We start from the raw sequence: 14,134 nt of genomic DNA on the forward strand, positions 1-14,134 counted from the left end.
CACAAGGCCTAGAAGGTTTGTCTCTATCCTCCAGTGTGTATATATATATATATATATATATATTTTTTTTTTTTTATTGATTAATCAAAAAGATTTTTTACAATATTGTTTCCCATTCACATCTTTCTTAAGTGACTTATGTTACATGTTTTCGTATAACGCGTCTGTTGTTATTTGTAAACGTCTTTCAACTTTTGGTTATGAGTGGACGTTGAGTAAATTGTTGACGATATATTCCAGGATTTTGGCTGTGGCAATATTCCAACTTGTTCTATCGCCCCCATTGAGTCTACACCACCATGTTTCTTCCTCTGGTAAGATGTGGAAACCCACAATATGAGGTAGGTATCGCTGTCATATTGTGCGGGTTGCTGGACAAACCATCAGTAGGTGTTGTACTGTTTCCTTTGATGGCGGTGCTGTTTCATGGCAAAATCAACATCTGGGAGATTGCGCGAGACCTCTGATATGTAGAATTTCCTTTTGTTTTTAGTAGGTTTAGCCGTGCGGGCAAAATTAAGTTGCAGGCCTGTCTATTTGGAAATTGCTTTATTAGGTATTGCAGTTCATTTTGTTTTTTCGTGTTGACTGGAAGATGTGACATAAGATATAATTTGGCTGCAGTTTCTATTGTCCTTGCCCAGTCAGCATCCTTAATTTTACGTAAGACTCTGGACGGGTTGTGAATGAGTTCTTCTTCATCGGATGTAATTGTGTGCAATAGAGCTTTGTTTTCCTTTTGCCAATCTGTCAGCATGTCGGATTTGCATGTTTCCATCTCACGTTTGATCATCCAGAATATTTCATTACTGTCTGCCATTCTGCACTTCCTGTACAGCATGATAGTGTTACATCTCACCATACATTCTAAGGACTGGAGGCTTAATTCGCGTCTTATTGAAATGCCTGATGTTGAATTGGGCAGTTTAAGCACCTGTCGCCAAAACGAGGCTTCGAGTTTGGACCATAGCTGCTTTGGAATGGTTGGCATTGCTTCAGTGCCATATGTGACAGCTGGCACGACCTTCATTTTGTAAAAATTGATTGTCGGAATAAGGGAACATTTCCCGAATTTGCTGTCTATGGCCTTTGCCGGGCCACAAGCTTGTTGATCTTTGCATACAGCTCTGCTTGCATGGTGGTTTCATGCAACAAGCTGTCCAGGTGTATTCCTAGGTATTTGAACGTTTTAACAATCTCAATTTTTGTTTGACCCAGATGCCAGTTGGTAGCGTCGGTTTTCTTTTCGTGTTTTTGTAGAATCATGATTTTAGTTTTGTCTTTATTGATTTCTAGATGGTTATTGTTTGCGTACTGTAAGAGGTCATTAAGTTGGCGTTGCAGCCCAATTGGCGTCTGATCAAATAGCGTGAGGTCATCGGCATAAAGGAGGCGTACGATCGTTGTGTTTCCGATTTTTGGGGGAAACGCTCTGGTTAGCTTCTCCGTTTCTTGGAGGTCCCCGATGTAAGCAAGAAAAAGGGCTGAAGTTAGTAGACAACCCTATTTCACTCCACGGGTAGGAATTTCTGCTGACAGTTCACCTTCGCGACTCAGGCGCACCCTCATCGTGGTGTTACGATGTAGGGCTTGAATTGGGGCTAGGATATCTTCTGGACAATTCCAGACTTTTAGTTTCTGCCACAGGCGAGATCTTTAGACACGATCAAATGCTTGGGTAAAGTCTATGAACACTAGAAACAGGTGTTGGTTGCGTTGTAGGGCATTACTTTTTAAAATGCTGTAGACCAAGATGTTGCAAGTCATCCCTGCATTTTTTTTTAAACCTGCTTGGAGATCATCATTGCACTCTGCAGTAGCTGCCCAAGATTAAAAATTCTTCAAGAGCAGTGTGGCGTAGACCTTTGCCATGGCGTCCAGTAAGGCTATCGGACGAAAGTTTCAGGGATCCTTGAGGTCGCCCTTTTTGTAGATTAGAATAATCATGGCTTTTGTCCATGATGCTGGTAAAGATCTTGTTTCAGCACAGTGCCGAAAGATGACACTCAACAGGTCCGCCCACTCATTGGGATGAGTCTTGAGTTCAAAATTGGTGATGCCGTCCGGGCCCGGTGCTCTTGAATTTTTTTATTTTTTTGATTGTCTCTAGGATGTTTTCTGTGTTTTCCAGGTTTATCCACTTCGCTGCTCCTTGTTGTTGGTCACCAGTGCTTTCAGTCATTACGGCTTTGAACACCACTGAGAAATGCTTTTCCCAGTTAAGTTGGTTAATGTTATTCAGGATTTGGTTATCCAGTGGTTCGTCTGTGGCTCTCAATAAAGACCAAAAGTCTCTGGTGTTGTTCGTAACAAGCACTTTTGTGATAACTTCAGCGTTCAACTGATAGAGTTTTTGTCTGTGAAATCTCGCCCACGCTTTGTAGTCTGATTTCAAGCCTTTGATTTGTGTGTAATCTTCTGTTGGTAATTGTTGTTTTTTCGCTGATCTCAGTGCTGTTCTGTAGTCACGTCTTTTTTCGACTAATTCTTTGTTGTATACATGATTTGTGCTGGCTCTCATGGCGTTCACATTTTTTCTCGCATGCATGTATGGTGTGAGCAAGGGTTGGTAATCAATTGCACTGCTTGTTTCTGGTTGAACTTTTACTTTGTATTTTAACCTTAATGCCTTGATGGCCGCGGCACTTAGTTTTAGCCGGGAACCTTGAGCATTGGGCTCAATTTGTAGACTTACACAGATTTGTTTTTTGGTTGGCAATTGCCAACATGTCTCTAGTAGATTGTGGTCACTTGCTAAAATACGCCGGACGTTGAACGAATTCATGATACAAAGAAAGGGCTGAGAGACAAAGATGTACTCGATCGTTGAAGCCGAATTTGCTTGCTCCGAGGTTGGCATTCTATTTGTCTGTGGAAATGCATCATTCAGGTTATGAAGCCCACGTGAGATGGTGAAGTCAAGCCATTCTTTGCCTCGTTGTTCTGCTGGGGATTTTGGGTTTTTTACTCAACCATTATTCAGTGTTCTGCAGACAGCATTCAAGTCACCGCATATAAGAATGAATGTCACTAGATGTACTGTTGTGACCACATCAATCGTTTGCTCACACAGAGAAATACATTTTTCTGCTGTGATTGCAGCAGGATTCCATGCGTTGACGAATGTGGCCTTGTTAAGTGAAGCTTTGTCATTGCGTTTGTCTTTCCAGGATAATATAACTGCCAGGATTGACTGATTTGAGGTTAGTGTCTTTTCAATGGATATCCCACATCCATTGCGGCACGCAATCATCAGTCTTGAGGTTGGGCGTCCTGCGCATCCTCTGGCTGCTGGGGCTAGGATGATTTGATAGCCTTCCATGGTTGGTGTTTTGTTGTAACCAGGTCTCTTGGAGACATATGACGTTGTATTCTCCAAGGTTGACCCCCCCGGGTACAGTCAGGTGTGAGTGGCCTCAAGTATTCCATGAGCAAAATGTTACTTTATGCAGACTCTCTTCTACTTGATGTGTTGTCAATGTCTCAATGGCGGTTTTCAAGGATGGCTATTTCTTGCGCTGCATTGTGAGTGCTTTGGGTAACCAGGCCCATAATCCTGGTTTGTCAACTTGGGGTGAATTTGGCTTTTGTTGAGTTGGACTGTTAAGTACTGTTTGTGAGAAATTTCTTGTCATTACGATCTCACTACTTCTTGTCCGCTGATCTTTCTGCTCTTGATTTTTCTTTGTTACTTGCTCTTTATTGTGTTTTGAATCATTTGTCGTGTGTGGACGCTCCACAAGTTTGTGGTCCTTTTCTGTTCTGTGCTCCTTTTGTTGTCTTTTCGTGGACACTCTCTTTTCATGTGAGTTATTGTCATTTACGGGTTTATTATGTTTTCCGGTGTCTTCGTGACTTCTGTTAATTACTCTCTTTTCTACTTGACCACCATGCTTCGTTACGTCTTCCAAATTGTAACCGAGTTTATGGATTTCGTGTTTGTATTTGTATGTCTGTTTGTAGGCCGTTGTTGAATCGAGGTGGAGCAATGCTGCTGCTCCGTGTTGGTCGTGTCAAGGATCGACGATACTCATGTCTTCTGAGTTTAGAGCCTTTAAGTTGCCGATTTGATGCAATATTGCTAGTACAGATCTCCTGTTTAGAATTATCTCTTCCTTATTGCTGGTCTTTGTGTCATTCTGAGTGACCATCTGAATTCTTTTCTTTTTTGTTTTGGGTGCTCGTTGATCTCAGAACTTACTCTCAGGTAGGTGTCATGGCCCGATTTTGGCCGTGGTTCTCTTGATCCTCTTCCTCTTTCTTGGTGATGCATGCGTTCTGCCACGTGATGAATTTTTGTTGCCCCTGAGCCTTGTCTTTCGACTGTTAGGTCTGATGTTTTTCTTTTGTTTCTTGCTGTTGTTTATTGATTTGTACTTGTCTTGGCGGGTCGTCTCTTGGCCGCCTTTCTATACTGGGTCATTTTCTTCTTTCTGGTTCATGATATCTGTTTCTATCACCTGTGCCTTGCCTTGCATCCGTTCGATCATGCGTTTTAGTTTTCGTCTCTTGTTGTTGGTTGTTGTTCTACACTTGGTGCTTCTTATGTTCACTCTGATTTGTTTTATGAAGTAAACGATTGCATTTTTCTTCCATTGTTTCGAAGTCTCTGTCTTTAAGTGCTTTGGTTGAGGTTTTTTTTTAATTTGGAGATGCCTTGTGAACCAAAGGGTGTTTCTGCTCTCTCATTTGAGTGCTTAGCACTGGAGTCAGTAGTTGGTTTGGGTCATCGTCTGGATACAGACTAATATTCATTAGTATGTCTTCTTGATCGGACTCTACCGCTGACTTTGACGAAACCAGTGAGCTGTCTTTATTTCTTATATCTTCTGGCATTGCCTGGGGGATTTTGCATCTCCGCTCCTTATCAGATGGCGGAGAGGTTAGACCATTCGGCATGACAGAGCTCAATGATGGTGATGAACGCTGCCTGTTAAGTATGCCTCTCTGAGAGCCTGAATTGGTGGACATTGAACTGATGGAGTCCCCTGAAGCTGCTTTGCCTTTGAGGTTTCGCTGTTCAAATAATGCATATGTTGTTTCAGGGACCTCGCTATCGATCTTGTTATTTGTAGATGGTGTGTCCAGTACTAAGGCCACCTTTGCAGGATTTTTTGTTTTTCGATGGTCGCTTTTTTGTGTTGTCAGGTTCCAGGCCTGTGGGCTGCAGTCCTTGTTGGACTATCGAGTTATTGTCATGTGTTAAATCGATGATTGTTCGCGTCTGTATGCTGGAGTCCTTTGTGTCGGGCCCCATGGCAGTGTTGGTTTCATGTGGCACTGGCACATCGATTGTGGCTTTGATTTTATCCATCAGTTCACTGGCGAGTTGATCTATCAAGTCTTTGTCATTTTTGTTGTCCTCTTTCGCAGTTATGTAGCCTTCTAGATGTAACACTTTGGTCAGGATCAGAGCTTGGATGGTTTGTTGATCTTTTACTGTGTCATTAATCGCCTCGTAAAGTTTACAGAATGGAGCGAGTGTGATTGTTATGGCTGACATTATGCTTAACATATCAGGTTTTTTGTGGACAAATCTTGCGTTGCGCCAGGAGTCTATGGCAAGGGACCCCTGCCTGCGTTGTATGTATGATTGCTTGGCCTCCTTCTGGGAGTTTGCAACACAGTAGCGACACTCGGAATTTTGAAGGGTGAGTGATTGATGGCAGGGTCTGAGGGGTATTTCCTTTTGTCTTGGTGTTTAGGTTGTATTTCCTGTTCAGCGGCAGGTTGATCATCGTTGAGTTCCGCTGGATTTGACTGGATCTTCCATGTCTGTTGCTCTGTTTCCACAGGACTTGTTAAGGTAGGCGCACTACAGGTTTCACTCTCTGTAGGCTGTTCTAGGTCTGCTGACTTACCCGGTAGTGTTTTGAAATGTATTGTTGTCTGAAGAGTTGATGCATCGCTGTTAGACTCTGGTTGCATATGATGTTTTTTGGCTTCAGTATTAGGGGTGAGCTCTCTTGCTTCGTTTTGTGGAGAGTTTGTTGTTTTTTCCGAGTGTATCGTTGGAGTGGTGTCTTCACCTTTGTTCAGTGTACTTAAGAGTTTCTGTTGAGAAGGGGTAAGTATAAATGCTCTTTTTTCGGGACCTGTGTTGTCCTCGGGTGGTACATGTTGTACTGGCTGTGCTTCTGACAAGTTCTCCAGCATCTGTAATTCAAGTACGTCGGCTCGCTCAGGCGTTGCCTCTAGCATGTTGTCAAGTTTACGTTGTTTTGCACATGGAACATTTTCTTTTACGGGGCGAGCATTTCAGCATCAGAAAGTTCACTATATCTTTTGGTTTTTGTCAATAATTTAGTTTCAAAAAAGTCGGTCAAGATTCGCATTGTGCTGGTTTTCTTTATTGCTGCCAGGCTGATATTATGATTTGCGTCGCCTTTGTTGAATTTCACCCGCGTTTGTGCATTTATTTTCATTTGTTTTTTTTATTTTGTGGGATTGTACTCTGAGCTGGCTTTTCACTATCTTCTCTAGATCTCTTTTTGCAGTTTCTTATTGCTGTTAGAGAGCAGGCTGTTTGATCAGGGTCATTCAGAATGATGACTTGATTTGACGTGTTTACTGTGCTGTGTGCGTTGGAACCTCCATGAGTGGCATGCACTTGTGCTTTTATGGTCTGAAAAGACTCTTGCGTCTCAGGCTGCGTTGTACTGTGATCGAGGTGGTTACCCTCAATAGCGGGATCCATGTGATCTTTTGTTGTTGCTGTGTGCAAACGCTTGCGGCTGCACATGCGGCCCACCCCCTGCCCTGCTACTGGGATGGGAACTTCTCGTTGCGATGCTTTGCCCCCCATCTGGCGGACTTCGGCGAAGCAGGCACGGCGTTACTGGGCAGGGGCACCAGAACCAGCCCCAGGGAGTCTTCAGTTGTTGGCGACAAAGGCCCGAGTCCCACCCCACACGTCGTCCTCCCTCCACTGTCCGCAGGTGAGAGATTTTTGTCTATTGACGGCGTAGTGGGGCTGGTGGGGCATGGGGGGTTGCAGCCCTTATCTGACCTTTTGGGACATGCAATAGAGTTGTGGCCAACTTGAGAGATTTGTGTTTCTCCCTTTTCTTGCATGTATGAGCCATGTGCAATATCTCCGGCCCCTTTCTTTGAGCTGCGGAGGCAGCAGCCATCATCTTCCTCGTGTCCATAGCAAGTGGACACGGCTTTGGCCCTCTTTAGCTTTGTTGCCATTGTCTTAACGTAGGGATTCGGGGGGGAAAGAGAAGGAATGGAATAGAAAAACCACGGCTTTATGAGGTATACTGCGTGTTTTACAGTTCAGGTTCGTGCTCAGCTTGTGTGGCTTACCGTGTGTTGGTTGAGTGCGGGGGACAGATGTCAACCAGTTTGTTCAGAGGGGTTGTTCGGTTGCAGTGTCTTTTGGGCACAACTCAGCCCTTAGCCCCACGATGGACCACGACGGACCACTTTCACCCACTTTCCGCGTGCACTCTGTGCTGCAAATGAACTCAAATAGTCTCTGTAGGGCTCTGAGAGCCAGAGTCTCCGCCTCCTTGGACAATGGAAATGGTGAGCAGACTGTCCCACGACTCCACAACAGACCACTTGTCATCCACTTTCCGTGCACGCTCCGTGCTGCAAATGATCTCAAATAGTCTCTGTAGGGCTCTTAGAGCCAGAGTCTCCGCCTCCTTGGACAATGGAAATGGTGAGCAGACTGTCCCACGACTCCACGACAGACCACTTATCATCCACTTTCCGTGCACGCTCCGTGCTGCAAAGGATCTCAAATAGTCTCTGTAGGGCTCTGAGAGCCAGAGTCTCCGCCTCCTGGACAATGGAAATGGTGAGCAGACTGTCCCACGACTCCACGACAGACCACTTGTCACCCACTTTCCGCGCACGCTCCGCGCTACAAATGATCTCAAATAGTCTCTGTAGGGCTCTGAGAGCCAAAGTCTCCGCCTTCTTGGACAATGGAAATGGTGAGCAGACTGTCCCACGACTCCATGACAGACCACTTGTCGCCCAATTTCCGCCATATATTGTTCTCAATCCCATGTTCCCTCCCTGTTGCCCTGTGGGGCTTTGAAACACAATTTACTTGTTGTATAAGCACCTAACAAATGCACAATAAATCAAAATCAATTAAATTCCATATTCAATCCTTTTGGAATCAAAGTCCAAGGTTTTGCAATCTAATGCATCTTGTGTTGCTGTAATGATTGTAGGGAATTACCGCCTCTTTTGGAAATGTTTACTTTTTTCTAAAACTTCATATTTTCTGATGTTGTTTGGCAAAATGCAGCACTAACATTGAACTTAAGTTCCTCTTACAAATATGCCATTTATATTCTGTCCATCTTAACTTTAGTTTACCGAATGTCAATACCATGTAAAAAGAAATTCCAAGAGGAGATTTTAGACATATACTGCATTTGTAGAATCACACATGTTGCAAAATCTTTAAGACAAATTGTTCTACCAGTATATGGATAAGTAACATAATCACCCTTTATCAGATTATTGCAATGTTGACATATCCTGCATGGAAAAGTACCTGTCTCTCTAGAAATATGCTCTCTGTCCAGTGCATTCTGCTTTGCCTAATTGATCTCTAATAGATTGGCATGTCCTATATGAAAAGGGTTGAATCACAGTAAAAAGGCAGCATATAAATGCATCAAATTCTCCAATATATAATTATAATGTGTCTGATGCATACACTTTGGCTTGAAGAAGTAGTCACTAAACTTTGATTCTTCTAAGCAGTTTTGGATTGGAATAATTGTATAGGATAAATAGTAGCAGCTTTCATGGCAGATTAGTTCAGGGTATTTTCATCATGTAATCTTTCTCTAAATGTGTTGAAAAGCAAAGTCTTCTGCCTCTTCAATTCTTGTGGAACAGACGTAATTTGTTTAATTCGTATTAATTGTCCCAATGGATCTTTTTAATGTGTTGAAGAGATGGAAATGTTCCACATGTAATAGGTTATTCCCATCTGTATTCTTTGTTGAAAGCAATTTCAAAATTCTTTTGTAGTGTAATGTTGTATTCGTACCTAAAAAAGGTACATCTAGCTGTTCCATGTTCACTCTCAATTTAAAACGACAGTATACATTATTCAGATATTTTAAAAACAAAAACAGGTCTATTTTGATCCCTCCCAAATCGTGCAAATATCATCGAAATAACATTTGCAAAGTGTTAGAAATGGTTTCCTTTGGGTATTGCTAATAATGTGTTAAGATGCAAAATCATTCATGAAGACAGGAGCAGTAATGGCTCCCATTGAGGTACCTATGATTTTTAACTATCATTGCTCTTGAAATCTAAAGAAACCATCATTAGTAAGTTTCAGCAGTGCAATCATAAACAGTTCTGCAGCTCCAATGAAATCATGCCATAGTAAAAATTATTGCATTGAAGATAACCCTTCCTTACATGGAATTAACTTGAAAAAAAGCACCATGTTGCATGAACATAAGTATATGTGTTCAGAATGAAGAGTCAATTCATTCAAAAGTCAAATAAAGTCACTGAGGTATTTCAAATATGTTTCATTTGTGTTGTATTAATGGCTAAACTATCGTGTCAGTATATTTAGCTAAAGGTTCACAATTGTTTATCTTAGGAAGTATACGTAAATGGTTGTCAAAGGATATGGATTAATCAAACACTGTTGGTAGTGTGAGATATCCATTCATTTTGTCCTGCTATATGAAATGTTTTATGGCTCGTTTAAGACAAAGCCAGTATAGGATCTTTATCTAAGTTCAAATATGTTGTCATATAACTGAGTTGGTCAAGACATTTGCTGAAATATTGGTGGTAATCATAATCACTAAACCACTATCTTTAACAGCTTTTTTTAAATGTAATGTCTGCTTTGGATGCTAAGTCTCACATTTTTGTTTAATTTCTTCTTAAATTATAATAACCTTTCTTCTTATGATCCATCTTTTTCAAGATCCTCAGAACGTATTATTAAAATAAATAAAACTGCCAGTTTTGTACTTGAGGATTAAATGTACCCTTGGGCCGAAATCCTTCATATTTACAAGTGTATTCTTGTCTGAAAATTCTGTAGTTGCAAACATATTTTAATGCATTTTTTGTAGAGGACAATACTAATCAACCTGTATTTTTAAAAAAATAAGAAGAGTTGTAAGGAGATTTAAAAAGTAACCCTTTCTGCAAACTTTCTAATTGATTTTTTTAAGGGAAATTAGAAATATTTACAACTATGTTTTTTTCTTAGAGGATGTTTCCAACTCGGATTTTTGTTTCTTTTGCCCTCTGTGGTTGGGATATCTTCTTCTAGAAGTGTTTTCTGATTATGTGAGGAACTATAAGTGTTTCTTGTTGATTTTTTTATTGGTAACTGTAAATTGAAGTTTCTGTTATTTTTTCAACTACCTGAGTTGCAGAAATTACCCTCTCTTGTCATTCCCCACTTGGTACAACTGAGGAAGTACAGCTTTGTTCTGTACAGATCTCTACAGATTTCTGTTAGACCCTTTCTGTGTCTGATATATGACTATAAATATTCTTTCTATATATGTGAATATCACACCTTTTAGTGAATTGCTATGTATTGCTTTTAAGCTTATATACCCAGCATTGTCCAGGATTTGGAACATCTTGCCGCTGTTGAAGTACTGGCTCTTTCCCTACCTTTTTGAAGTCGTGTCTCATGCTTCTCTGTGGTCTCTGCTGCCCTTGATGTTCTGGCTCTTTCCCTCTCTTTCTGAAGCCGGGTCTCATGCTACTCTGTGGTCTCTGCTGCCCTTGATGTACTGGCTGTTTCCATGTCTTGTTGAAGTCGGTTCTCACGCTGTTCAGTTGTATCACTGACTTGCAGTAATTTTGATTTCTTTGTTTTTGGATGAACTTGTTCAGTGTGTTTCAATTTTTTGAAGGCATTTTGAAACCACCAGACTTGATTAAAAAAACACTACAACTATGATGACAGGACTAAATAAAAAAACATTACTAAAAATGCAACAGACTAAGGGGCCGATTCATGGAACAAATATCCGCCGAAAATCTTGGCGTAAGCCGGCGCAAGCGTGAAAAAGCAAGGGCACGCGCGCGCCTGCGATTCATGGAAGGGCCTGCGTGTGTTTACAGCGGGATGCGTGCCAAATCCGAGTGTGGTGCGCACAGGCGTACACATCACAGCAACATCCTGAACGGCGTGCGCAACGCGCACAGCGAAAGCACACAACGTCGGCGCACACACCAAATAGGGGGCGGGACACGGGGCGTAACACGTGAAATGGGGAACAATGCGTGAAAAAGAAGGCGTAACTGGGGAAGTACTGCAGGGAACTACACGGAACGCCCACACGCACGCGAAGAACATGTATTCATGGAATCGAATACGGGAAACCCGTGCACGCCAAAAGACACGCACAGGTGTCCCCTGGAAGCTGGGAAGCATGGCGGCACATGGCTCCTAGGTGAGTACAAATGCCTGTGCCCATGCATGCATGTCACACACAGACAAATACACAAACCCAACTAATCACAACCATTATCACCTCCCCAGGGGACAGTGCCTACCCTCTGAGCAACCACATGATGACGCCAATATGGAACCACACCACCCCAGGTAAGATACAACGCTGCCCATATTGCAACCAGGGTCATAGTGGAGCGCACATTCGGAGTGCTCAAGTCACGCTTCCGCTCCTTTGACCGCTCTGGCGGCCAGCTACTATATGCACCCCCAGTAGTGTGCAGGATCATTGTGGCAGCATGTATCCTGCACAATGTTGCAACACAGCAGGGCGTACCGGTGGACATGGTGGTGCTTGGTGCTCCCACATCCCCAACCACAGGCACAGGTGCTGCCCATGGGAGGGGAAAGGGCAAGTGGCGAAGCAGCCAAGACCCAGCTTGTGGCCACATTTTTCACCTAAACTCCCACCCCTGCAGAGTGCACACAAGCCTGGCACATACCAGGTGACAATCGATGATGACAAAGAGACAGTCAACTGTCACAATCTTACCACCCTGAGAATGTTGCCATGGAAGTGCGACATTATGTGCATCCCTAGCTACTTAAACATAACCAATCCCGTGTGACCAAAATGAACATATGCAAGGTGTGTATCACACCCCCCGCAGAACAGGCCATGACAATCCCTGGTATGTCACCAAAACCCTCCCAAACCACATCACCCTTGTCTGCCACAACATGACATGGCATGCAACAGCAATAGCCCAACACATGACCAACAATATATGAAGTGACATGTGATAAATGCAAAGTGGCCTGAGACAATGATGCCTGACACGGAATCAGATGAAATGACTGACCAACAACCTCCCACACATACCAAGTCATACACAAATGCCATCCACCAGTGGTAGCTTGAACACAGCACTGAATGCCTGTTAACATGCACATTGAGCAAGGCAAAATCCCCACTCACAAACCCGTGTGCTGTGTGTGTCTCCTGCTACACACTGCTCAGCACACATCACAGTAAGCAGCCATTGTGTTGGGGATACACCCTGAGCATCACATCAAAAGGACAAATACATTTTTTTCCCATTGACGCATGTCCAGGACCCCCAAATGGTAATTGATCATGCGCTGCAGGGACACAACGTGCCTGAGAAGGCAATATGTGTGCACATGTGGGCATAAAAGGGTGGTTGTGCGTGTGGTCGAGCATTGTGCAACTGTGTGTGTCAGTAGGGACATGCACTCAATATATGCATGTGAAATCAAGTGACCCTCAGTGTCCTATACACATCACACCTGAACATTGCCCATGTGTACACCCCAGCATGTCAAACCACAAAAATCCCCTGACACCTGAAAAGTAAATACAACACAGGAACAGCCATTGACCAGCAGAACACATCATGTACATAGTACCCCACAATCACATGGTCAGAGAGTGCCCAAACACGGTAGCCCAGGCTTACTGTCCAACAACAAAAGGCCCTCCCTCATTTACACCTCACCATGACCTTCTGAACAACTGTGTCTGGGGTATGTAGCCTTCTCCCTTTTAGTCTATCTGGCTACAGGATCCCCTACCCCTTGGTCTTCATGTTCCACCTTGCGTGTAAATAGTGTCCAGCCCCCTCAGAGGCTTCCTTGACTGGTAAAAATACCAAATCGCAGAGAACTCCAAGGAGCCAAACCCCCAAACCAGGCAAAAAGCCTCTAGGCACAAAAATACCCTGGGAGAGTCTCCAGTAGATTACTTGAAGTGGAAATAAAAGTCCTGGCACATGTACGAGCAGAATGATAAAACTACCAAGGTAGCACAGTTCAACAATGGTTCAACAGGAAGGGTACATTTTTCCAGATACAACATACAATGAGGATGGAACAACTGATGGCTAGTGTCACAGCTCTGGTCTCCAGGCGCAGGAGTGGCACGAACCAACCACCCCTCCGTGGTCTGGGCACCTGCAAGGTAAAACTTACACAGGCCTCCGAGACCCCTGCAGGGAAAGAGGGTCAGGGATCCGTTGGTTGGACAGGCATTGGTATTCAGGATAACCAGAAAGAGGGGAAGGAGACGGGAGTTGGATTGGCAAGGGAAAGTATTCAAAATACAAAATTCAACTATTGACAAAAACACATACTCAATCAGAGAAACCATGTTCTACATGCAGATAGTACGAAATGAGTCAAATGAAAGACAAAGAGCGACTTATCTCTGGGGTGAGTGCTGGCCTCCTCCCTGTGCACTCTCAGGTCTGGTAACAGGATCAGTTCAATGCTGCAAAGAGAGCGTGAGTTACTAATCTGTGTGTGTTTACAACACACACACAAGACCATTCATGCCCCAAAGTAAGTGACTTCTCCACTAACAATCACTCTTGTCTGCTGCTATGTACATATACGTTAGCTTGCCCGTGTGATGGTTCAGACACTGTCAATGCAGTAAGGCAGGCGCACGTGGGCGCACGGTAAATGGATGACCAATGCGTCAAGATTCACACATGATAGAATGGTCCCTGGATGACCTGCTAGATGCGTATAGCGAGGTGCGACTTCAGTACAAGTGGTGTTCTGACAGCCGTGGATTACAATAGGTAGTGCAAGTGGCAATTTGCACATGCAAATGATATGCACTACACGTGAGTCAGTGCCTCGCTGGGTGTCCCTGCGCGCTGTATGAGTATCTGGCTC

The sequence above is a fragment of the Ambystoma mexicanum genome, chromosome 11 (genome assembly GCF_040938575.1).
Source record: "Ambystoma mexicanum isolate Mex_15411 chromosome 11, UKY_AmexF1_1, whole genome shotgun sequence".
NCBI classification, from domain to species: domain Eukaryota; kingdom Metazoa; phylum Chordata; class Amphibia; order Caudata; family Ambystomatidae; genus Ambystoma; species Ambystoma mexicanum.